Consider the following 25,855-nt stretch of genomic DNA (forward strand, 5'->3'; position numbering starts at 1 on the left):
GCCCATGACTTGCCGGTGGAGTGAGGGCGCAAACGGAGGGTTGGGCGACCTCCATAATTTTGTCCGCGTGCAGGGCCAACTCACTGAGGGAGAGGGTCGAAGCGGTGGCCAAGATCATTTGAACCGCCGAAGGCAGACGCTGGAGGAAAAGTTCCTTCAGAAAAGATTCGTCAAAGGTGGCTGGCCCGATCGCCGAGGAGGCCCTGCAAGTGGGGCAGGAATTGGGACGGTCGTCTGTCCCCGAGGTCCTCGCCTGACAGCAGCCGTTGAAAACGCCGACGTTCGAAGGCTGTAGTGCGTTTGATGATGGCTGCCTTTAAGGTGTCGTAAGATGTTGTGCCCATCGGTGCGCACAGAATGTCGGCAACGTCGGAGGCGACCTCAGGTGGTAGAGAGGAGACGACATGCTGGTATCTAGTAGCCTGTGTTGTTATACCTGCGAGCTGGAACTGGCACTAGGGCTTGGACAAACCAGATGGAAGGGTTCGCAGGCCAAAAAAGCGGTAGCCGAACTGCGATGTGGTTAACTTGCGAAGTGGCTGGTGAATCATCCATGAGTGAAGCGAAGGGCGTTCGAAATCACGTCCGGGTCACCAGTTGTGGGTTCTCGCGTCAAGGGGAAAGGTAGGAGACAACCACACAGGTTGATGGCAGGCGAAAGAATGGTTTATTGGCGTAAGCGCCAGATGGTGCGCGCGCGATGGACGATAACTTTGTCGTCGCGCACCACACACGTATACCATGGTCGCCCTCAACTGCAGCTTTTCCCAGGCGCGTTACCTGGACTCCAGCTCTCGCGATGCGTCCGCAACGCATCTGACGGCAGGGGGACCCCTGTAGCGGACGCTGGACAACGACAAGGATGGCCACGCGCATGGAGCACCCGCTTCTCAGTGGAGATAGGCCACCGTCATCGCCTCTCCGTGGCATACCATCATCGCCGGTCGGGGCTCATGTAGAGGAAGACCATCGTCCTCTACACATGTAACATTTGTGCAACCTGAAAGTCGGCTGCAACTGAACCCCACTAGCACTACTGATGTTGCAGAACTCTTAGAGGGCAGCACAAGAACGGGAATTTGCTTCTTTTGGGAAAACGTTTGAATGTAAGACACATTGTCATCGTGAATAAAGGTATGATGGATGTTCGGAAAAGGAACGTGATATGACGAAGAGGCTTGGTGCTCTGGGAAAGACATCGCTGCGACAAAGCCAGGACATAAAAAAATTGGTGCCCAAACCCGGGAACGCTTCACGGGCGGAGTCTTTGTCTGTAGGGATCTACTGGTTGTTGGATAAACAGAGCCTACGATCGACTATGGAACGTCTCAAGGTGAAGAAGACGTCGCGAAGGAGACAAGCTACGAGGCTTGTGGGAGAAGCCAAGACTGCACTGAGCAGCACTCCTAATGATTGGAAGACCCTCGAAAGCTTGTTGGAACGTCTACGCGTGAACCTTGAAGAGCTGAGAGATCAATTCTGAGTTTGAAGGTCATCTCAAGGACGATGAATTAGAGGTGGAATATGAAATGGCTCTAGAATACGAAGAAAGCTCTATAAAGGAAATGTCTAACCTACGTGTCGCCTTGCAAGAGCTCACCTCAGTGTCGACGCCTGCCACTCAAGTGGCCGCTCCAACGAATGTGGCACTACTTGGGACCAGACTTGTGCCCGTTACTCGAAGAAAATAATTGATTACCGTTACCGTTACTTCTGCGGGAAAAGTAATTAATTACCTTTACTCGACTCCAAATGTAATTGAGTAACGAGTAAAAAAGTAACGCGTTACTCTGCATTCACGCAAATTATAACAGTCTTTGGGTTCCTCAGAAAAAATAAAAATAACAAAGAAAGGTTCAACAGCGGAACAGCTGAGACAACAACAAAAGCAAAAACGCCTAGGATAAGGAGATCTGTACGTCTACTGTATTTATCGAAAGGGAAGACGTTGACCCGATTGTGGAAGAGCATTGCGTGAAACTTCCCCATGACTCTATAAACCTCCAAATCTTCAGGTACCATCACACTGGTGTAGGAAGGGATTAGAGAGATGTACCTCGAAATTCCAGAACGTCATTACAATGACCTCCGCCTGCTATAGTAGAACACAGCCCAACAAAGGCTGACGGCACCAGGGGCTTGACTTGGGGCAGAACATCTAAAAGATAAGCTAATATCTGCCGGAAAAGTAATCAATTACTGAGTAATCGATTACTCAGAAAAGTAATCGAGTACTCGAAAAATTACTTTGACAGTAAAGTAACTGATTACTCGAAAAATTACTCAGAGAAGTAATTGATTACAAGTAACGCAATTACTAGTAACGCGTTACGCACAAGTCTGCTTGGGACTCAGCTTCGGAGGTGTGCTACAACGATGCCATTGAAATCTTGATGGAAATATTTGGAGACAAGCGTCGCATTGAAAGGCAGTACCTGACCAAACTGAGGACATTGCCTCCAATTGAAACTCACAAGGATTTTTTTCGACGTGCGAGGTCTCAAAGCACTGGGTGTGGAAAGCAACTCCTTCGCAACAATGCTGACAGATACTATCCTTTCAGCGTTGCCTGCATGGAATATTATCGTACTGAGAAGAGCAGCTTGGCACAGCAAGTTACCGCTAGAAGAGAGCGATTGTTGCAACTACGGAGTTAGATCGAATTCTAAAGTTTCTTCTAATTGAAATCCAAAGCATTGAGTACCTCAAGTTCAATGGATGTACATATGACGACAACGAGATGAGAGGACATCAGAGGCAAGGTGATCGACAGAATTCAAACAATGGTGGATTCAAGACACGACCGGCAGCGTCAGTTCTCCACACCACTGCTCGGGAAATGACCAACGATTGCATATTTTGCAACACATCGCGACACATAACGGAGCTGTGCGATGCAGACATCCCGCTAGCAGAGAAGAAAACTACTCTTGCAGCTCAAACGCGATGCTTCCGTTGTACGAAACATGGACATCATGTAAGAATAAGTAGGAAGAAAATAACCTGCTCTGCATGCGGAGGAAGGCACGTAAGGACGATGTGCGATCCTTTATGGAAACTGAACAGACAAACGTGAAAGAAGTCGTCAGTACTAGCATGCACACGAGTGGGACTGGTGAAGGTGTGAAGACAGGTACTGTCGTCTTATGAAACGTTTTCCCAAAAGAAGAAGCAAATCCCCGTTCCTGTGCTGCCCTCTAAGAGTCCTGCAACAACTGATATATAGTTTTGAACCCAGTTAAGGTATATACTTTCTGTGATGCTAGTATATCACCACAAGGTTCACACTCAAGAATATTAGAACTGTGTATTTGAGCAAAATACCTTGTACAGTCTCCTTGTACAGTTTTCAAGGCTCATTATTTGGAAGCTCAATATTATGGCTGTTGTCCTACTCAAATACAGATTGAGGAACTCTGTCGGCTTGGTGAGAACGATTTTGGCAAGGCAACACGCAACACCCTCTACTACACCGTGACAGTCACTTTGACGCAACAATACAGTTGGATAAGGCAAGAAAAGGAAAATAAGGTTTGCACGGCAGGTTTCCCAGCATCATTCTCAGTACATATGTTGCCATTGTTTTGTTCTTTTGTATCCCAGCTAATATGGCTTAATATAACTTACTACAGTACTTTTGTGATAGTCTCACACATCCATGAAAGGGACATATAGCAAAGCAAGTGTTTGGGCTGGTTGGTGCATATTTAATTTAAAAACCACTAAAAACCTCAGTGCTGGGTAGGACGAGGACGAAGGATAAAATCGACAAGAACAGCCACTGAACTGCAACCAAGTGGAATGTTTTTATTTTCGACCATGCTCAAGCGGACACCCCTCTCACCCCCAAATGAACAACCAACGAGAGCGCGTTGCATCAAAACGTGTTCTTAACCTTTGCCACCGATCTGTTGTTTCGAGTGCTGATAAATTCTTTGATTTTCTTTGTATAATCAATAGATGCTTTGCTGACGCAACCATCTCCTTCTCCCCGTATAAACCTAGCCTCCTGATAAAGAAGTTTCCCTCTTCCCTGTCCGTGAAAAAGAACTTGTGTACCAACACAAACCAGTAAACAAAAAACCAGTTTCATCGGGTGCAAACGGAATGTCGTTTATAAAATACCTTTATAGGTCAGCTACGCCGACTTTCGAGTGTTACAGAATGAAATGGTAGCACACGATGTGTTCATAAGGGAGCACTGATTATGTATGCAAAATAGTTATCTCAAACTCCTCGCGGTTTTTCCAAAAAGTGAATTTTTAGTTTCACTGACATTCCATCTTGTGGCCCGCAAACCCTGTGTCGACGACACATTCGTGGTCTGCCCGTGGTCCGGCTTGGCATGATTTTTGGCTTGGTTTCTTCCGCCAAGCCGGCCAGTTTCTTCTGCCGAGCCGTCTGCTGCGCAGATTGACATTGGGGAAGTGATAAACAGTTTGCTATTAGGGAGCCAGTACATTTCTGGACTTCACTGAACCCACGAGGAACGTGAGTTTTGCTTCCTTCGACTGCAAAGCATTTGCTAGGCCAGTACAGACTTCCTGGTGTGTTTCGTGTTCTGTGCTGCGCGTCGAGAATGAGTGAGCGTTTTGCTCCAGTCTGCACGAACACTTCCACACTTCAGCATGCAGTTCCAATGTTCCAAGCCACACAACTTTCCGAAAGGCGAAAGAAAAAGCTATTGACTGCAACGATCGGTTACAACTCCGACTGGGTGCCACCTTCGAAAGCCGCGATTTGATCTGTTCATTTCGCTCATACGAATGTTACGGAAGCAGTGCGCAACTTGTCTCACAAGAAGCCGAAGATGTCTCGTGCGGGATACTGTGCCAACCTTATCTGTAGCAGGAGATTGCATGGGCAGGACTAGGCGGCAGATAAAGGTAAGACGCGTAATGTTAGAAAAGTCAGTCATGCGGTGCAAATGCCATCACGTAGAAAAGAAAAATACGCTATCTGTCAGTTACTGCTTCATCCTTTAGAGATTAGGCCCCAGCGGGTGTATTCTCAGTACAGATTTGGAATTGCTTTATTTGTTAAATGATTTCGCAGGCATTCTAGCACCACCGAAAAGCTTGCACTCCACGTCTCAACTATCACCGTCGGGGTTTCAAGCTGAAGGCTGTCACCACTGCCAACCAGACGCCCCTTCAAAGTTTATCTGTTTTTGTTGACGGAACAGTGACGACTGGTACTGAGACATTTCATTTTCTGATGAATCAAGTGCATTGCATCACTTGTGCTCGACTTCTTTTATTGGTATACCCTTGCGGTTGCTCGCTAGCTTAGAGCAACCATGCATGAGGTGTTTGTGTTCTTACTCCAGCGCTTTCAGAGTACATTTAAGCAGTATCATCGTATCATGTGCACGGCAGCACAGCTTGTGTATTTTGAGTAAGGTATAAATTAAAATGTTGGCTCAGCTGTTGTATTTTGGTCACAAATAAGGTGTTCTTCCACAGCGCTCAAGGGCAGTTCAAGCAGTTTCATGTGTGCAACAGCACATACCGTTTGTCAGTTTTGAGTAAAGTAAATCGAAATCTTCCAGTTGAAGTGTTTCGGTCATCTTTTATGTTTTTCGAGACGATTCAGGATTACATTCAAACAGCATCATGTGTGCAACAGTACATTCTTTTTCTCAGGTGAAGTAAGGTAAATCTGTCCGCTGTTGTGTTCTGGCAATGCAGCATAAGCTTGTGTTGCATTCAAGTGGTATCATGTATACAAAAACTTGTTTTATGCCTTTTTGTAGCTGCTGTACTAATATTATGACTACAGAGACATTCCTGCAGAACATATCGGAGCATCTTGTGTGCTATTGTTGGTATGATCTGCAGCAGTGTATTGATAATGTTAATTATTCAATGGCTTCAGCTAACATTTACATTCTTACTTCCAGGTAAACCTGTCACGCAGATGCCATACCCTTTGGTATGCTTAGTTCAAGATTGTACCGAAACAATCCACCTGGAGCATTATTTTTCAATTGGCAGTGGCATTACTATCACAACACACCACACACTGCATGTCTAAGGGGCGTGTACAATGCATCAAACCTATTCTCAGGTATTGGCGAGCTGGTACGCAATTACAACATGAAACAACTGACACAGAGATCGTAAAGTCATGCCTTTTCCTCCGCGCCTCGGGTTTCATGTTATTATCCTCACATGCAGCTCAATTCGCCTGTGCTGGGCAGCATGAGCAAAAGCACTAATTGTTTTTGGTCACATGACACGGGACATAAATACAGTGAAACCTTCCTATGTTGGACACCCGCGGTGCAGCCGAAGTGTGTCCTACTTATAGAGGTGTCCGAGTTACAGAATATGAGGGAAACAAAAAATGGAAAAGATCACAGCTGCGTTGCCAGAAATGTCCCCCTTCTTCAATTTATGGTCCTTAGTGGTACCTGCTGGTAGTGGTACCTCTACCCACTCTTCACTGATAATTATTACTGATTTTAGTAGATTCAATTCCGTTCAGATTCCACTCAATGGCATTACCTGTGGAGCTTTTCGAGCAGCGAGGACTTGTCTCTGAAGCGTCAGCCAGATTTTCATTAATTTGGAGCAGTGCGTGTTAAAAGCCTCAAACAGCTGAGACCACCATAAGGGGAAAAAGGGGCGAAAGTCAAGGCCACTGGCTCGTTTTGGGTCTTTTTGGTGCAAAGGTGGGCCGATATTGAGGTAATTTGGCAAGGGTTTTGTCTGACTTAGCAGGGAAAACACTGTCCTACTTACGAGATAGGGAGGTGTCCGACATCGAGAATTTCGTCCCCATGCAGTTCCAATGGGAGCCTGCCCGTGCAATGAAATCTTGTCCGACATGGGGAGTTGTCCGAGGTAGGGAGGTGTCTGACTTTGGAGGTTTTACTGCACTGTACATCATTCTACATCATATAATATAACAGTTGTTCACGTTTGGATATTTTAACCATGGAATTTGCCCTGCATGCACCATACCACGTCCAAACATGAACAACTGCTAGAGAGCAGCATGTACTGTTGCCGTATAGCATTTATGGCTTGCGTCCTGTGATCGGAAGCAGCGGTGTCTTTTTCTGCTACAACCAGTAAACTACAGTAAAGATTTAGAAATACTGTGTCATACCATAAAGTACTGTGGGAAATGGCAGTTTGAAGAACTGGAGAAGACTGTCATTAGAACGGGGGACATGTTCTACGGTGAAATTTTTTACAGTGTGTGCTGTACACGTAATGCACTGCAGGCCCACCACAGTATGGTAAAGCTCTGAATACCGATTAGCTCAAAAAAGGAATGTGTGCGTTTCTTGTACTAACTTCCCCTTATGCAAAGTAGAAGAAAAATGTTTTCAGCCCATGGGGAGGAGGACATCATTCTAGAGGGACATCATTCTGGAGTCTCGTTGACCTACAATGTGTCGCGTGTGAAGGTCATTTTGAAGAGTGTGGGTGGCACAAGACTGTGTTCCCACATTCTTGGCAGTGTTGACTTATAACCATAATAAAGGAGAGAGTACATTTGTTGCTTCATATATTTGTGTCATGGAAAAGCATGTAGAAATACATCTGTCTCAGCATGCAGGTGCCAAAACTGCTTTTTGTGCCTAAAATATGACTAATAGTTGTCTGTTCAACACCACTAATCATGTGCCGGCCTCCATGACATGTCGGTGACATTCCAAAGTGATTAACAGATCCCATAGATGTGTGCAATTCTGAAGATGATTGTATACCTTCTACGGATTCTTGTTTCAAGAAAAGTACTGTGATTTGCTAACAGTGCCTGGCTGTACCTTCACAATTCTACATAAAAATATGTAAAGTTTCCGGAAGGAAACATCATGAAGGTCCATAGCGAAAAACATGAGACGAAGGATAGGAAGAGACATACACAATGTCTTAACATAGTGTGTGTATGCCCCCGTCTTGTATCTCCTCTTCAGGTCTCGCCCTCATGGACACTATCCATTTTTAGCGACAAGAATAAGGACACACGGTTAGACACTGAATAGGAAAGAACAGGTCGCAACTTTCAACCACTTTTACTGGAAGGAGTCGAACATGAAACCAAATACAAGCTTCTCATCCTACCCTCCTCCTCCTCTTCCATACCGGAGCGCCGCACACTGCGTCAACAGCCAATAAACGACGATACCGCCCTTCAGAACACCCGTCCGGAGTTGATAAGATGTCAAAGTCCTTGTCTTGTCTTTGTGGACAAGGTGGACAAAGAGGGATCTCAGCTTGCAGGCCACGTCATTTATTGTCGGTGTCAACCCCAGTACAATCAGACAAAAGTCTTATACAGATCTAACGACGTTCATGTGCGGCATGTGTTAGAGACAAAAACGATAATGCAACTTAAAGGACGACGGAAACGAAAATAGGCAGCAAAGCTATTTGCTTCATATTGCGATGTGTACCAAAACAATCCGGAATTCGACTTAGATTTGCGTATATTAGTTGAAACGCCGCCACAATCGCGATATAAAATTCGGCCGTGGAGCACTCTGAGCCCCTGGTGAGCGTCGCCTCGCCGCCGTAGCAGACCACGGAAGTGACGCACGTTGGCTCTCCTGTTGGAGTTCCTGACTTTCATTTCGCTTCATTTCATTTGGTGTTTCGGCGTACGTCTAATTCCTGCTACGGGGAAAGAACGAAGACGAAGAAGCATGTACGAACCCATCTCTCATAGAATATATTGTCTTCAGACTTCCACGAGATCTCCGAATCAAACATCTTCAGGCGTTATTCAGAATTCGCCGTGTTTGTACCGTGCAGCCGCGCATGGAGCGCGAGAGATATTTGACGTCACGCGCTCCTCAGATTTTCCCGCAATGCTTGGCGCGCTCCATGGGCGATCGTGTCGAGTGGGCGGCCCAGCGCTCTCGTAATCGTCAGAAATATGGCCATCCGCACAGCGTACTTGCAAAATACTAGTGGCACCATAATTTTACATAATATTTACACCTTGTTCGGTCCCCTTTTTGCAATGGACAAATTTCGTTTCCGTTGTCCTTTAAAGATAAGTGTGTCAGTGCAGCGACGGCGACCCTGACAGAGAAACAACGACATCTTATCAACTCCGGACGGGTGTTCTGAAGGGCGGTATCGTCGATGATTGGCTGTTCACGTAGTGTGCAGCACTCAGGTATGGAAGAGGAGGGGGAGGGTACGGATGAGAGGCTTGCATTTGGTTTCATGTTCGGCTCATTCCAGTAAAAGTGGTTGAAAGTTGCGACCTGTGCTTTCCTATTTAGTGTCTAACCGTGTGCCCTTATTCTTGTCGCTAAAAATGGAGTTGTACCAACCGGCCCTACTCTTTCTGTTGATGGACACTATCACCAGCTTACTGTTGAACCGTTCTTTCAACGATAAAGGTCACTTTCATGAACTGGATGGCAGCCAACTTGCTGTCAATAAAAAGAATAATGGAAGGAGCTCAATATGATCATTAGGCTGTGCGTGGTCATTGCTTTCTGACAAATGGTGACTTAGAACTTCAGGAGAGTGCCTGCAGTGGTAGTATTCTTGTGTTCTCACCCTTGACGCCCATTGTGTGTCATCGGTCACCTGTAATCTGGTAACATGCACATAGCTAAAACAAAGTGTACTTGTATTTCTTTGAATGCAGTTGGTACAGCACATTGTTTTTTACATGTTCTTTGGGGAATATAAATAAAAAAATTATCTACTCTGCAAGTCTCCTGTCAGCTCTACAGAGCAGCTTCGAATTTCACCAGAAGTCAGGTGTGAAACCTAGACCAAACTAGTGTTGAAGGTTCATACCGGGTGTTTCAGTTAAATCCCCGGGCTAAATAATTCGCGAACCGGTGCACCAATCGAATAACTTTCTTTTTTACAAGTATCTGTCCAATACCGCCTACAAGATGCGCACCGCGTGAACGAGCGGGAGGCGCTCATTATGTAAATAAAAATTCAAATGAGTTTCGTGACAAAAGCTAATTTCTAAAGCAGGGCACCGTCGGCATTAAAATGGGTACTACTCCTTTTGGGACCTTCAGTGGACACCTTTTAGAGAAAAATCTGCCACCGAAGCGGGTCATTTATTGCAGTAATTAATTGGTTTCGGTTTACGTATTTTTGTCGCGGCTGGTCACGGCGAAGCGCAAAAGGACGTAATTCATTGGTGTAATTCATTGGTGGACATGGGAGTGAAAGAGCGTCCTTTTGCGCTTCACCGCGACCAGCCGCGACAAAAATATGTAAACCGAAACCAATTAATTACTGCAACAAATGACCCGCTTCGGTTGCAGATTTTTCTCTAAAAGGTATCTACTGAAGGTCCCAGAAGGGGTAGTACCCATTTTAATGCCGACGGCGCCCTGCTTTAGAAGTTATCTTTTTTTGCGAAACTCATTTGAATTTTTATTTAAATAATGAGCGCCTCCCGCTCATTCACGCGGTGCGCATCTTGTAGGCGGTATTGGACAGATACTTGTAAAAAAGAAAGTTATTCGATTGGTGCACCGGTTCGCGAATTATTTAGCCCGGGGATTTAACTGAAACACCCGGTATATGTCATAGATAGATACTATTATTATTATTAGATCATAGGTCAGGCTTAGGTCCTGGTTGGTAGCAACGCAATTGAACCTTATTAAAAATTGGTGCAGGAGGTGACCAACATAACTAAATACTACAACTGACTCCCACAAATTTTGTGGTGTTATACTTTTGAAACAACATTATTACGTCTCCTTTGTTCCTTTTAACCTAGAAATATTAGGTCTTCGGCATCACCAGCCTTAGTTGCTGAGCATGCAGATATTTACGTTGAGCGCCGCAGTTTCATATTTGCTTCTCTGGACAAGCAAGCCCGGGCTTCACCATTTTGATAAGGGTATATGAGCTTTGACAGGGCATTCGTGGACAAGGAAAATATTTCGACTCTGTGTATTTTGCTACGAAGTGCACCGTACAAGGCAGAGGACAGCGTCAACCATTTCCACCAAGGTTATTAAATTTGTGATGAAGTACATATACCTTTTGTCACTGACTAATTTCGTGGCAAAGTTACTTGAGTGGCAGTTGTGCAATTTAAACACATGTTCAAACAAAAATTCGGGTATGGGAAGTACTGCCTAGTTGAACATGTGCAGTACACAATTTAACAATTGGGGTTTACGTCGCGAGACAACTGAGTGTGGAATACACAGCGCAGTGTAATGTTCCTGATTCTGGCAATGTTAGCATGGTTCAAGAAGTGGGAAATGTTGCACTACCCTTAATAACATCTGTTCGGCCCAGCAGACAGGATACATATACCCTGATTTGAAGACACCATGCCTAACTCAAAAGCACTATGAGATCGACCCGTACGTGTTTATTTGCGAAACTATTATGAATGAAATATGGCCTGTGTGGTATAGAGCAATGCGTACCCGCAAGTAAACATGCAAAAAATACGTATAAGGGCTCCCGATCTACATGACGCGCTGCGCTCTACGAGATAAACAACACACTACACTTTTTGTGCGGGGCAACTCTAATGACCACTTTCATATAACCGACGAATGGTTGAACGAACGCAGTTCGAATAGTCACGATACATTCCTACGTCGTTCATTGCGGTCATGCTATGATGCTGCACAACATATGTATCTCGTGTAACAAGCCCTGCAATCGCACGATGTGCACGGTATTCTTTCTTTGAAGACCTGTCCTGTGCAGGTATATGCGCAAACGACCATCAAGTCTCACGTTGTTGCTCAATCGCTCCCATTCCTGCCATTGCAGTAAAAGCAGGAAACGGGTCAACGTGAATGCAGCTGAACGGTTGAACTGCGAAGTTCTCGAGCACATTTTCACAATTTCACGTCGAAAATGTTGTTGAGGTGAGTTCGCAGTTGTTGTTTCCATCGTGCAATACTTCTCGGGATTACCTCGGACGAAACGCTCATCGTAGACGGCCGCCATAACTGGATTTCGTGGCAAACGGGAGAAGCCGCCAGAGAAGTCGGAAAAAGCCTCAGCTTTCATTCAATCAGAAGCACGATTCCCTATCTACGTAGATGGAGCAGATTTGTCCCATCTACGTCACAAAGATGGCGGCGCCCATGCCTTGTTTTGGTTTCTTTGATGAATTAATTTCTGTAATAGGAAGACAAAATTGAGAAACGAAGGTGCGTTTCGGGGGCAGTTGGACGTGCTCGTTCTGAATATCACAACCGTTTTAACACATCGGGAAATCGGCGTAGCTGACCTTTAAGTTGTAAGAAATATTACATTGGGCAGACGCAGAGATGCGTTAACATCAGGCTGCAGGAGCATTCAAGGCCGACCTCTCAATATTCAACTTTAAAAGATCACATAAAAGTTTGCGAAGTTTGCAAGAAACAGCCCCCAGATTATCGCGGGACACAAGTTCTGCTTCACGGACAGGGAAGAGGGAAACTTCTCTATCACGAGGCCGCTAGTGTATACGGGAAGAAGGGGATGGTTGCGTCAATAAAACATCGATTGATTATACAAAGAAAATCGAAGAATTTATCAGCACTCGAAACAACAGATCGGGGGAGCAGAGGTTAAGAACACGTTTTAATGCAACGCGCTCTCGTTGATTGTTCCTTTGGGGGTGAGAGGGGCTTGAGCATGCTCGAAAATAAAAACATTCCACTTGCTTGCAGTTCAGTGCCTGTCCTTGTCGATTTTATCCTTCGTCCTCGTCCTACCCAGCACTGGAGGTTTCTAATCGTTTCTAAAGGGACATTATTTTAATACTGTTCTGCATGAATCAAGAGAATGTGATACTCTAATCATCATGACTGGAGAAATACTCTTCTGTAGAATCTACTCAGCATACTATGATACTGTTACCTTTGACTGAGTCAGTTCAAGGGGCTGTACTATGATACTGTAACATATTTGTATTATCCATTGTTTCATCCACCACATAACTCCTGCAGGTGTTACTGTGCCTGGTAGCAAACTTGTGTGGAAATGATTTAAATAAGTTAATCGGATTACTGATAATGGCTTTTCTGAAAGAACAGAATTGTGAGTAACACTTTTCAATCTTGTTCCATGGTTTACAAATCACCGAGCAACAGCAGCACTAAATTAACAATGCCCCCCAATTCTACCAAAATGATGCTCTCTGAATATGCTGAACATGTGATATAACACTGAAATATTTCAGGTATAGCGCGTGTCAACTGATATGCTGTAATACTGCGATTAGCCTGCTCCGTGTACCTGCCGTGCCTGCATTGCTTCAGATCCTGTTCACCTATGGTTTTGGTCCGGTTTGGGGACAGCTAGCAGAATTATTTCGTAACACATGTGTAGTTCAAGAGATATTCTTTAATGAAATCGATACATAAAAAAAAGTTGGTATTTAATTCTGTTAGTGTAGTTCTTGCAGCAAAGCTCTAATTTAGACTAACTTGAATTCATCGCATTAATTGTATTGTGAAAATATTCGTAACAGTTAGTTTGCCAGGAGGTAACTCGTATTTGAAAAGCGCGCGTTGGTAGCCATTGCAGTGAAAGAACACTGACATGTACTCCAAAATGTGTACTAGTGATATCCATTCAACAATAAATGATTTTTTGTCAGACACTCCTGTCATAAATCCTCAGGACCAGTTGGTGCAGACTCAATAATGAAGGCAGCTGAAATACAAATAACCAAACAGCATTCAACCCCTTTACCAGGACATCACATCAACGAATCTGTCATGGAGTGTATTCACTCATGTGATGTCCTAGTAAAAGGGTTGAAAGTTGCGGTGTTTGTTTCTTTTGTTTCCGCCGCCTTCATTGTGAGATTCTTGTCGTAATTCGTGATTACTTAGGCCATATACCACCATAGGTAAAACGTCCAATGAAGGTCCCAAAAAAACGTTCATGAGGATATCTTGTGGATAAAAAATGGATGCGACATTGAACATCCAGAAGACATCCACCATGAGATCATCTGGATCATAATCGATGTCCAGAGGATGTCGTCAATATCCCAGCACCAGCAGTGATGTCTTTAAAGGAGCATTAAAGTGGTATCTAACATGGCCAAAAACTGCTGTCATCTTGTAAAGCAGTATGTAAAAAGCATTCCCACAAAATATTTCTGTCCAAAGTTGTTTCACCACGGTGCAATTAATTTGGAAAATCGCTGCCGCGGTGACAGGCCGGAGCGCTCCAACTGCAGACCTGTGTTGGTAGTAGAGAGCCCCTCATTCGTTCGTAGGAAAAACCGTCTGCTACGAACATTGCGAGCTGTTTCTTGTTGACTTCTATTCTTTATATGATTTATATACCGTTTTCTAAAACAAAAACAAAGCATATATGCAGCCAGAGAAAATAAGATTACGATCACAAGAGTAATATATCCGTGACTTCTGTGCAACCTCAGAATTCACAGTAGCAGAAAGCAAGCGATGGCGGCGGTATTGTGGCGCCACCTGTTAGCCACTGAACCAACTGAGCGGTGAAAACGGTCGGACAGGCTGCACACTGTCGCGAAGCACGGGGTTTTCGCTGTACAAGCGCAGTTAATTTCGAGCTGCACCACTCGTTCTTCCCGTGGTGTCTGCGGCCCCAAAATATCGTGGTTGTGTCGTGGACAGCCTTCAAACCATCCGTTTCGGACATCACGTAGCCGGAGAACGCATGGAGTCGCCGAAGCGGTAGCAGACGCTCCGGCCTACGCGATGTTGTGGTTCCGTGATTCGTAGTGCTCTGCATGAATCAAGTCATCGAGCCTGGGGAAATACTATTCTGTAGAAATTGGCTGTATGGTGCTGGACAGCACTTGTTAAGTTCGAAAGGAGGAACCTAACTTCCAGGTTCGGCAGGCACTTCGTCGTGGTGTGACTTGGAGCATTGTCCACTATGATGGGAATCCGGCGGCCTTCCCATCTCATTCGCTTGTTGACATCTGCCAGCCACGCATTGAATATGACAGAAGTCATTCGGGCCTTCCTATTAAAAAACAATAGACAGGCAAATTCGATCTTGCACTGCCCGAAAGGCCTCGGACACCGCTGCGTGTCCTATCACCAAAGGCTTCAGCTTCTCTACTGTTGCAGTGTAGCACAGCAAAACACTCAAACACTTGTCGCCCTTTGTAACAAGGTACTTCTTCGGAATTTATCTGTAGAGTGTAGTTTCGTCTGCGTTGAAGATGTCTTTCGCCTCATAACTACGAGTGACATCCGAAACAATTTCAAGCCATTCTTCGGCTGCCCCGGTGTCAATCTCAGATGCTTCTACACTGAGTGACTTGCATTCAATGACGTGTGTTTCCCGGGACATTGCAAGCCACACATTTGTTGCTTTAAATTCGTGGGTACCTTCACTCCTTGCCACTTGCCACCTCTAACGCTGCTTCCTGCAACATTGGGCAGGAAACATGAGTGGTTTTCGATCGACAATCGAAAAGGAAGTGCAGCACCTTTTCGTTCACGCTCTCGTTGCCCGTCTTCCTGAGCATACTTTTCCTCTTGCTGCTGGAGTTCTGCTCCCAAGCGCAAAACATTTCATCTCCGCTCGTACTGATTTTGGACACTGTTGACCTGGAAATCCTAAATTCCTCCGCGACTTGCCTGCATGTTGCTACTCCGTACAGCCCGTTGAGAATTTCTTTCTACCTCTCGAGCGTCAGTTCCACGAGCTTTCGCTTTGGCATTGCTGGGCAATCCGCTGAACCCAGTCTACAGCCAGAATGGAAGCACACACCTTGCAGACAATTGTTATGGCGTTTGTAAGCACGCGAAGACGCAAGTGGTTCCATGGTGCCTCAATCAGGTTCAGAAGCCCCTTCTCCTTTGTAATACAGGAAGTGTAAGTCAAAGGATTTGCCTCCAACGGGCCTTCCGAGCGGAAATTGAGGAAGGCACACTGGCCATTTTGTCCGACCTAGCAAGAAAATGATGTCCTACTTCCGAGATAGGCCAGGTGTCCGACATAGGGAATCTTCTCCCCATGCACTTTCAATGGATGTGCGCCGGTGGCCCGGTGCAAAAACATTTCGTCCGAGTTAGGGGCGGTCCGAGATACAAGCTACTTATTAAGTAGGTCGTGTTCCGGAGTATAGGCGTGTCCGACATGAGGGGTTTTACTGTACATTGAACTCAACCCTAAATGCACAATAAAAAATACAGGAATGGCAGCAGTGCTCGTTGGTGGGGTACATTGCCATTATCTTGCATGAAGTACCGTCACGTAAGGAGCACTGTATCCCACACCGTCGTACTGTAAACAAAAAAAAAGAAAAGAAAAAAAGTAGTATCTGAGCGTGCACTGCACATACATCAGGTGTCAGTGCTGCATCTACGAACTCAACGGTGACAAACTCTACTCGGTGAAATGATACAAGAATGACATGGAATTCTACCGCTTCGTGGCCAATGACTGGCCTCCAGGACAGTTCCTTCCACTGCCTGGTGTAGACGTTGACGTACGTTGGACTCTGTTCTTGAAGCATGTTTGAAAGAAGGAAGTCACTGAAAAGCCAGCTGTAGGAGTCGAACCCACACCTTCTCCATTACCGGTGCAGGGCTCTACCAAATGAGCTAAGCTAGCATACCTCCCCAATGACTTCCAAGAGTGCGTCATTTGAAGGGACAAACACATTCATTTCACTCTTATATGTTTTCTCTCTCACGCACACATTCATACGACGGGACGACGCAAGGGCCATCTGTTTTACACGATGGAATTGATGTTCTGATAAGACAGAAAAAAGCACAACACAACACACAATAAACATATCCCCCTCCGGAAGTGGCTCACTTGAAACATTGGAACTTGAGGCTTGTGTGTTGTGTTGTCCTTTCTTCTGTGTTTGAGCCGAAGAACATCGATTTCCAATATTGAAATATGCTAAGCACGGAGCTTCTTGCGTTTAATGTGCGTTGGTAAAGCATTGCTCTTGTGCATCCTCAAACTTGTGAACCGAATTGAATACTTGAACGGTAGCATGGTAACGCTAAATGTAAACAATTTTTCAAATGGCACAACAAACCAATGGCTCATAGCAACTCCCATAGTAACCATGTAGTGCAACACTTGACGAGGAGACACTGCAGTGAGGAGAGCTGCATGTTTCACACGTGTCCGAAGTCAATACAGCCAGATTGTGAGAGGCCTTTCGCATTAAAGTAAAGTAGATGTCTGAGGCTCAATCGTACGCCTTCCCCTGTGTGCTCGTGGGTGCACGCTAAATGCACAAGAAAGATTATTGAGACAACACACTTGACTTTTACGCAAATAGGTAATGTCGTGACCACGAGGGCAACGACGCCCTGGGGAAACCTGTGTCCTGGCCCGACTTCTAAGGGAACCATGCCGACATCAATGGCGATCCCTTTCACCAGCACCACATGTACTCTAAAAACACAGAGCTTCATCGCATGGCACGTCGAAGGCCAATCATTGTACAGATTGACGCATTTATCACTGTCGATTTCTTGAAAACGGCAGGATACGCCTCTTCTGGACACTTAACGTAACTACATAAGTGTCCCAAAAAGGTGTACGCCTCACGTTTTCAGCTAATCAGCAGTGTTAAATGCATCATTCTGGACCATGGTTGGCCTCCGGCGTGCTATGCGGTGAAGCTCTGTTCTTAGAGTATGTGGTCTTGCTCGTGACACTTATTGTTAGAGCTCTGGTGACATATGCTTCAACAAGCGTCTGAAAGTGACGCTCGCAACACGTCACAAAAGTGTCACCATTTCTAGAGAGATAGCCAATGACCGGTCCCGAATCGGGACAAGCTGCGGCACGCGGGAAGAACCGGTCGTAGGAAGATAACGGTGACCTCGCGGAGCAATACGACACTGAGATATAATGCGCACATGAAATGGAACATTCTGGACGTCTGCTACGGGTTGAACTGGCTATCTTATACGTTTCAAGTGGAGAGATGTTTCGAATTCACGTCGCTTTCCGATAATACAGTAACGTAATGTATCAGCGTCTCGTATTTTGACAGGTTGATGGAGCGTGACGTCAAAATGACGTGTGACTATTGTCCGTAGAGAATCGCAGGGCGGGGCATGAGCACAAAAGAGTACAGTGAATATGCTGTCGGTTTAGAGCCATTACTTACATATTTGTGCGGATAATTTTTGGGAAACGTAGTCAGTGACGGTTTTGTTTGCATCTTACCCACCCAGTGTCTAGTTTCTGATCCTCTTACCCAAGCCTTTATGTTTTTCTTCTTATTTTCCTCGTCCGGCGTTATGTATTTAGCAGATAAACGCTTAGTCATTTTCCGCTATTTTGTGTCTACGTTTTTTAAACATGTATGTATATATATATATATATATAAGAAGAAAAATAGCATAGGCTCTTTGGCTGCACGTTGAACATATGTTTATAAGTCCCAAACGTCGCCACACCAGCACACCACCAATGCTGGTGTGGCGACGTTTGGGACGTATAAACATATATATATATATATATTTGACAGCTCCTTCCTGGCCCATCTCTTTTCGTCTAATTTTCCCAGGCAAGATTCGTATCGAGTCTTACTTTTCGCCTCTCTCCCTACAAATGTGGACCATCCAATATCCCTCATTAACCCTCGATTAGCTCTGTTCCCTCCGACGTGTGTCCATGAACGATAAAATTTTTGGGTTGTACACATGACTGTGTTCCCAAAAGTCAAACCATGGACCATGGCCCCTTTCCAGACCGTACGGATGACCTCATACCTGCTATATGCCCACAACATCCTATTTTTCGTTATCGTTTAATGTTGTCTTGCCTTTTTCATCAATGTTTCCTTTTGTTCCCTTAGGCAGTTATTCTTCGTACTCAACTAGATGCCTAGATACTTATTTACACACTCATCCGAGTGCTTTACTTTGCATATTTAAAGGTCTTTCTTGAACCTCGTGAAACGCCATGTACGCCCATTTTTCACTGCTGAACTACAATTTTAGTGCCCCCTGATTGTGCCGCAGATATCTAGTAACTCCTGTAATTGTCTGCTCTACTTCCGGACATAATTAGAATATCGTCCGCATATATTACACCCGCTAACTTTTGGATACATTCCAACCCATTTCTCTTAACCGGGATGTTAGACACCAATCCTGCCTTTTTTGAGTGATCCCTCTAGTTTTCTAATGTACAACATGAAGACAATTGGCGACAGTGGACGTCCCTTTTCTATCCATATACTGTCGGTCGTTCTTCCTTCCCAATTAACAATTGCCTTTTCTGTGACACTTATGCCGGTCATAATTGTCACAGCAAAGGCGTACGCCACCCGTTTTGAACAAATCATGTCAGATAACGATATATTTCGAGATGACGGTTGACTATGAGCGTGCTATGCGGTGAAGTTCATTTTTAAGAGTGCACTGGGGCGCGTTGCTGGCATCGCCTGAAGATGAAGGTATTGCATGAGCACGGATGGCGTTACGATGTTGCAATCTTCAGGCTATGCCACAAACGCGCCCCAGAACCTTCGGAACGCAGCACTTGGCAACGACTGATGTGTTCCATACGCGGCAAGTAACGCTTACTTCTGCTAGGAAGTCGGGACGCAACAGAAAGCGATGTATGAATGCGTTTCCGCTTTCCACGTGAAACTCCGCTAGAAGACGACAACAGTGGGACTCGAATCCACACCCTTGGATTGCCGGTCACAGATGCTGCCAGTTACACCATGTTAGCCCTCTCTGGAACGTACGACGCCACGCCCCGAACCACAATCTCTCTTCACAAATTCGGTGGCTTTCGTGCAGAAAAAGTAGCATGCCACACGAGTGTGCACACCATACGGCCGCTTCAATCGGGAGGACCTCGTTATTTCCGGTTGCGAAATCCGCGGTTTCAATTTTCCCGTTCACAAATAAATAACTCACTTGATTGCTCAATAAGTGTGAACATTACTACATTTCAGCCACGCTGGCTTGTTCATGGAATATGTTCACGCAATCAGCCTTTAAGGCACACTGCTGCGTTTACGGTTGTGCTTGCGTGTTACCGTCCGCTGCAACCAATCATTGCAAGGGAACATCCTTCTGGATGGAATAAAGGAACACGCAAGACGCAGTGCGCAGCCGTAAACGCACTAATATGAATCACCCTTAAGTGCTGCGCATCCAGTACTGTCAAGTAGAAACAGTATTATATAGCCATTATAATCAATTTTCACGTTTATACTTACGCACGTGTACATGTGGCTTAGATATCCTTGAAAGATGAAAGTCACTGAAGGTTAGCCAGCTGTAGGACCCGAACCCACATCTTCTGGATTACCGGTCCAGGCCAGTTCTCTCTGTTTAGATATCCTTATTCGTTATGAAATATCTTTCTCTTTCGTTGTTGCTTAGAGAGAAGTAGCGAGCATTATTTGCAAACACCAGAAAACCGCTGAAAAGAGTTACTGCGTGTAAAATTGTGGAAATTATGTCACCGGAGTCGCCATATTTGCTGTCTGACGGTTGCATACTGTCATGCCGGAGGGAGACCAAGGCGCAAGAGCACGCGAGGGCGCTATAGTGGCGATAAACATGCAGTAATCAGTGTTGTATTTACGACCGTGTGTCAGACGTCGTTCATGAGGCCACATGAACTATATTCTGCCGCGGATGTGAACCCTCCCAGCCCCAACACTCCAGGGAAATTCAACGGTGACGTCACACCGGCTGGCTGTCCAATCAGAACACAGAAATAAAGCGATTCTGTATTTGAGCAGTTTGCATGATCACGAATAGTTTATTTTCAGCAGTTTATCCTGCAACGTGAATTTTGATCTGCTTATTTCGAGGCTTCAATCCGTCCTTCCACACACTACACTGCACGAAAACCAGCAGCGAAATTAGCTGGAATTATATTCCCACTTTCAAATGACTTTTCTTCTACTGCCATTATTCAATTGAGGAGCTATTTTTGTCAACTGGAGGCTGTGCCTCTTTTCATGTGATGTGGATTGGTTTCCTTCAGGTGCACCTCCGACCCATTTGTATGTCTGTCCGACGTTGTCCAGCCACCTCCTATTGATTGCGTTTTGTTGTTGTTCATATTTGTATTGCCTTTGTTTGTATTTCTCTTAGCGCTTAACCTTGACCTCTCTGAACTCTTGTACATGTGACTTGTTTTTTTATATAACCTTCACCACTTGTAGCAGCTAGGCCCTGAAACCTGAAGAAGTGCAGCCTGCTGCACGAAAGTCTCGTTTTTAATTAGTATATAGTAAACAGCCCTGATGCCCTTAACCGTCTTTGTTATAAAAAAAAAGAAGAAAAGAAACCTCGGCATGCAACTGGGCGTTGTGAGGCTTCGATGTCGGTGCGGGAAGGCCTATCGAGATGGGAATGTAACCACGCCACTGCGTTAGTTGTGGAGGGCAGTCAGCCTCCTCTTTTGTTTATTGGGTGTTAGCGCCGCGAAGCAACTGTGGCTATGAGTGGCGTGCAGATGTGGACAGCAGGAAGGAGTGGGGGGGGGGGATTTAGTATGCCTCCTGGGCCAACTCAGCCTCCTCTGGAGCGCCGGCATCCAGGGAAGGGAGACCGGCACTCCCTCTTGCTCTAGAACTTGGGTCAACACCTCCTAGATAGCAGACAGGCCTACATCACACAGTGAGGCCTGCGCGAACAAAGGAAAAGCTCACGGAGGCCTTCTGCTATCTAGGGGGTGTTGTTGACTAGCCGCCGCAGAAAACATGCGAGCATCCTTCAACAGCCTTCATTGGGCATGTGCCACGGAGGATTGTCGCCAAAGTTACCCCACCGTTGTTCCCCTTCAGTACGTATCGTACGGGAAACACCGAACGAGCGCCTTCATATTAGCCAGTGTGCTGTCGCGATTTGTTTATAGAATGTAAGCTCCGCAAGTGCATTTTTACCAGAAATCATTCAGCACGATGTCTTATTTTCTGCTCAAACTTGTAGGCGGTGCACGGCAAAACGCAGTGTAAAAAAAAGAAAGCATAACCCTCCCATTTCGAACACCTCGGGAGAATTATTCAAAAAAATGGATTGCGAGGAACGTGTACGTGATCATCACCACAATATGAGCGTACAAATACGTCGTAAGTGTACCAACCATTAGAACCAACTCACCTGATGCAGTTATGACTGTATTTCTTGGAAGACGTCTCGAAGGTGTGGTGGCAGCAACCGTGACATTCAACAGCGTCTTCTTTTTCCCCTTCCTGCAAGGCTGATATGATTCCTCCTTTGTCGATAGAAGTAGGGCAGCATTTGGTACAAAGGTTCGTACGCTCTTGTTCGGGCAAGCGCAGTTCGTTCGATATATAATCACTACAGATTCCATTCCGATCTACTTTTACATAATGGACTACTTTTGGCCGGTTTCACGTTAGATCAGGCAGGAGGTCTCATCGACCTCCTGGTTTGCGAATATTTTTATGTACAAGGTCATTGTATGTAACGATAAACAGAGCTAAAACCGATTATTTCTAGTTTTTGTACAAATAGTAGAGCAAATCCGGCCCCGAATTCGAGTGTTTCACTTTTGCCGAGCATATGCCTCCCGCGTTTTAAAAATACTCACGCGAACTTCTGTGTCTATTTAAGTGTACACCTAAGGGGGGGGGGGGGGGGGGGGGCAGCTGTCGAAGCGCAAACTTTGGCGCGCAAATCCGACGCTTAGTGCTATTAAGAATTGGGACCATGCTCTGGCGCGCAGTCGTCTTCCAAATTGGACGCGTCATTTCTCAGGCTCTAGATGTCCAACGTTGCTATACTTGTTATCAATTTACTCAGATTTTAATGCTCTTTCATTTGGTATATCTACCGTGCCTGTACTGCAGATGTCTGCTGAAACGTACAAGAAGTTGCAATGCTTAAACAAGAATTTTGCGCGACGTTTCTCGAAAGGACTCCTTTTGATTTCACATACAGTGTGTGTGTGTGGGGGGGGGGGGGGGTGTTTATTACAGGATTGCTATTAAAAACTCTAGAAGAGTAAAATAGCTGCCGTTTTAGCAGGTGGGTTATACGGCCAGGCGAAAATCCTGTAGGACAGCCTCGGGAACTACTGGACGAATAATTAGCTAAAATCCACTAAATAACTTATAAATTAGATGTTTTCTGGGAAATGTGAGATGGCAGAATTGGAGCCAGTCATTATTCAAATCCACCGTCCTTGTTAAACACCCTATGGAGCGAACGTACTTTGAGAGTAGTATTAGACTTCCTCAAACAACCCACAACTCACACAGCCTTCCAGACGCCGTCAAATTGCAAGTAGAAGCAATAGAAGAAACGTCACCGTGACGTAATCATAACGTTGCTAGATATAGTGAAACCGAAACAGTGCGGGCGGAGAACACTGCCGTTTCACAAAGTCATGTTCCGTCACACAAATGAGATGCCGTTTTTCGTCGCTTTCTTATCTTTATTCGCGTTCCCATTCCACCGTAGAAAGAAGGAAAGGCTTCATCACAAGAGTTGCATCGTCTGAAAGTCAATGTCGTAATCCTGTGCGGAAGGTGTTTGCTATTACGACTTAGCTCGCGCTTTGCATAGAGACACCACGTGCTATCCGACAGACACCCGAGCTCTTCAACTTCCTGACTATGGAGGAGCCCGGTAGCCATGTTTAGAAAGGGCTACCGAAAAGATAAGGCTACAAATAGAATGAAGCAGAACAAGGCCATACAACTAATAATATGTAAACAGCATTACTGTTCCAAACAAGCTGCTAATGTTTTTGATGAAATTGAAACTAGGAGTATCGATCTCAAGTTTCGGGTACGCTGTTTTGGTGTGCATCGATCAAGAGCAAGTAGGATATTTTTTCTTGTTCTCACGATTCTGGTGCGAAGCTGGAGCAGCGACGTACTCAAGCGTTTCCGCTCGCTACAGGAATCCCTAATCGAACATTATTGGGATCCTCTTGGCCAGTACTCGTTGGCGGCTCAAACGAATTTCTTTGTTCACGATATGATTGACGTTAATGCAACACTACTTCCATTGGTGCGCGCTTATGTGCGGGCGCTGTTGTGACTTGGAATCACCCAACATGGATCTCGACTGCCTGGCTCCAATGCCACACCGGAACACTTGTTCTTCGTGGGCTTGGCAGCAGCAGAGTGCGAGGACGAGGAGACTGAAGTGGCCTTAGCCAGACGGAAGGTCAAACTCTACTTGGGCTCTACGCGAACTCGTTCAACTACTGGGCCGAACTACTTGGGCCTCCCATGGCGCTCTTGCCAGAGTGTGCGAAAGCGTACGGTTGTCCCAAGGAATCACCTATGGTACAGGGTGGATACCGTTGTGCCTTTTGCTGACTGTTACCTGTCACCTTATTTAGACTGCTAGAAAAATGCGATATAAAGTGATAATAAACTTTCATGTTTGTATGGTCACGATAAATAGACGGTTACCTAGTTCGTCTACTTGGTTTAGTTCTTGTGTGATTTACGAGGTTATACCCTGGCATTGCCACGGGATACATCCCAGTCGAAAAAAAAAAGAATTTGTTCAAGTGGACATACTCCCATTCAAATGAATTGGAATTCCAGTTGTGTTTTTGTCACACATTGGACTGACACCATTTGGAATCAACTGGTCCACCCATTACAAAGAAGTGGCAAGCTCAGGCTTACCAATTGGTCCCATAGTAGCTAACCCACTCAATCCAAATGGTAGCGCCAAACGGTCCAGCTTGGGTCCAGTCAGTAGGGTCCCCAATTGGAAACATGTAGCCCTGCCGGGTCTGACGCATAGGGCTACAGCAACGGCTTCGTCTGAGAATATGACACACGAACATATGCAGGAGATAAGAACTTGTTGTTTATTGAACGTTCGGACTAGAATTGCTCAGAACAAAGTACTTTACAATAGTCATTTACAAACGAAAACAATACAAGAGGTCTCTATTAAAAAGCTATTGGCTACTGGCGCACGGCGATGACACATCAAAGGGGAGGTTCAGATAAACATACATATCTATCGAGTTACTGTCACCAAACTTATTATTTCGGATTTGAGAGTTCAGGAAATTCCCAACTGTCATACGTGGGCCGCTCGTCCTTTCTCGTAACTCAGCGGGTGCGAAGAGAAAATTCTACCCATAACACAGCAGCTCACAACACAAATACAATTATGTTCACATTTCTACACGGTTTGAAAAACCAGACGAAACGCTTTATTTACGGAGCTGCACAATGGACGCGATCGACGCCAAACAACAACAACAATAAATGAAGAAGACGCCAACGGAAACTTGTTCAAACAGATTCTGGGGTGATGCGTCAGACATGACGATAAGAGCATCAAAGTTTCGATTTCAAACTGAACTGAAGACAGCAAAAACTTTGCTCGTGCGACGTAGAACCACGAACTTTCTTTGCCGCTATCATTTGATATTCTATCCGGCTGTGGCTATGAAGCCTAATTTAGGCATTTTTTGCGATATTTATACAGAAAAATATCGTTCTTCGGACCTTGAAATATAAAATACTATCAATATAAATTACTGTTGCTCATTGGTAGCATAAATAGTTTAGGTACACATGCACTGACTAATTATATTGAAAATACTGTGTCACACTACTTACTTAATTACTCACTTAATTACTTGCTTAGTCTCTTACTTTACAACTCTACATTGGAATCAGTTGCCAATTGGGCGAACAGTTGCTAATTGTCTGCTAATTGGGATGACCAGTTGGAGACCGAGAGACCAAATGGAACTGGAGTTTCCTATAAGAACGAACGACCAATTGGACCGATAATGTCCAAATGAGTGTCAGTTTGAGTGCTTAAAACCAAATGGATATTCCAATTGGTGCTCAACTACCAACTGGACATTCCAATTGATGCTGAACTACCAACTGGACAGTCCAATTGGAACTGAACGACCCAACAGGTTTTTGACATGGGACCTATTGGGTCCCATTTGTG

At 45.2% G+C, this 25,855-nt stretch overlaps 1 protein-coding gene across 2 annotated transcripts in view; it reads right to left on the minus strand.

Moving 5' to 3' along the window:
- LOC135372736 (phospholipid scramblase 2-like) overlaps positions 1-22,127 on the minus strand; it is a 164,761-nt gene extending 142,634 nt beyond the window's left edge. Inside the window, exon 1 of one of the 2 annotated variants that reach the window (XM_064606221.1) lies at positions 22,043-22,127. The gene's annotated coding sequence lies outside the window, so the exon portion shown is untranslated. The remainder of the gene's footprint in view (positions 1-22,042) is intronic. The other variant, XM_064606222.1, reaches the window with a different exon arrangement.
- Between the last annotated feature and the right edge of the window lie 3,728 nt (positions 22,128-25,855).

This window comes from Ornithodoros turicata, unplaced genomic scaffold, assembly GCF_037126465.1.
Source record: "Ornithodoros turicata isolate Travis unplaced genomic scaffold, ASM3712646v1 Chromosome169, whole genome shotgun sequence".
NCBI classification, from domain to species: Eukaryota; Metazoa; Arthropoda; class Arachnida; order Ixodida; family Argasidae; genus Ornithodoros; species Ornithodoros turicata.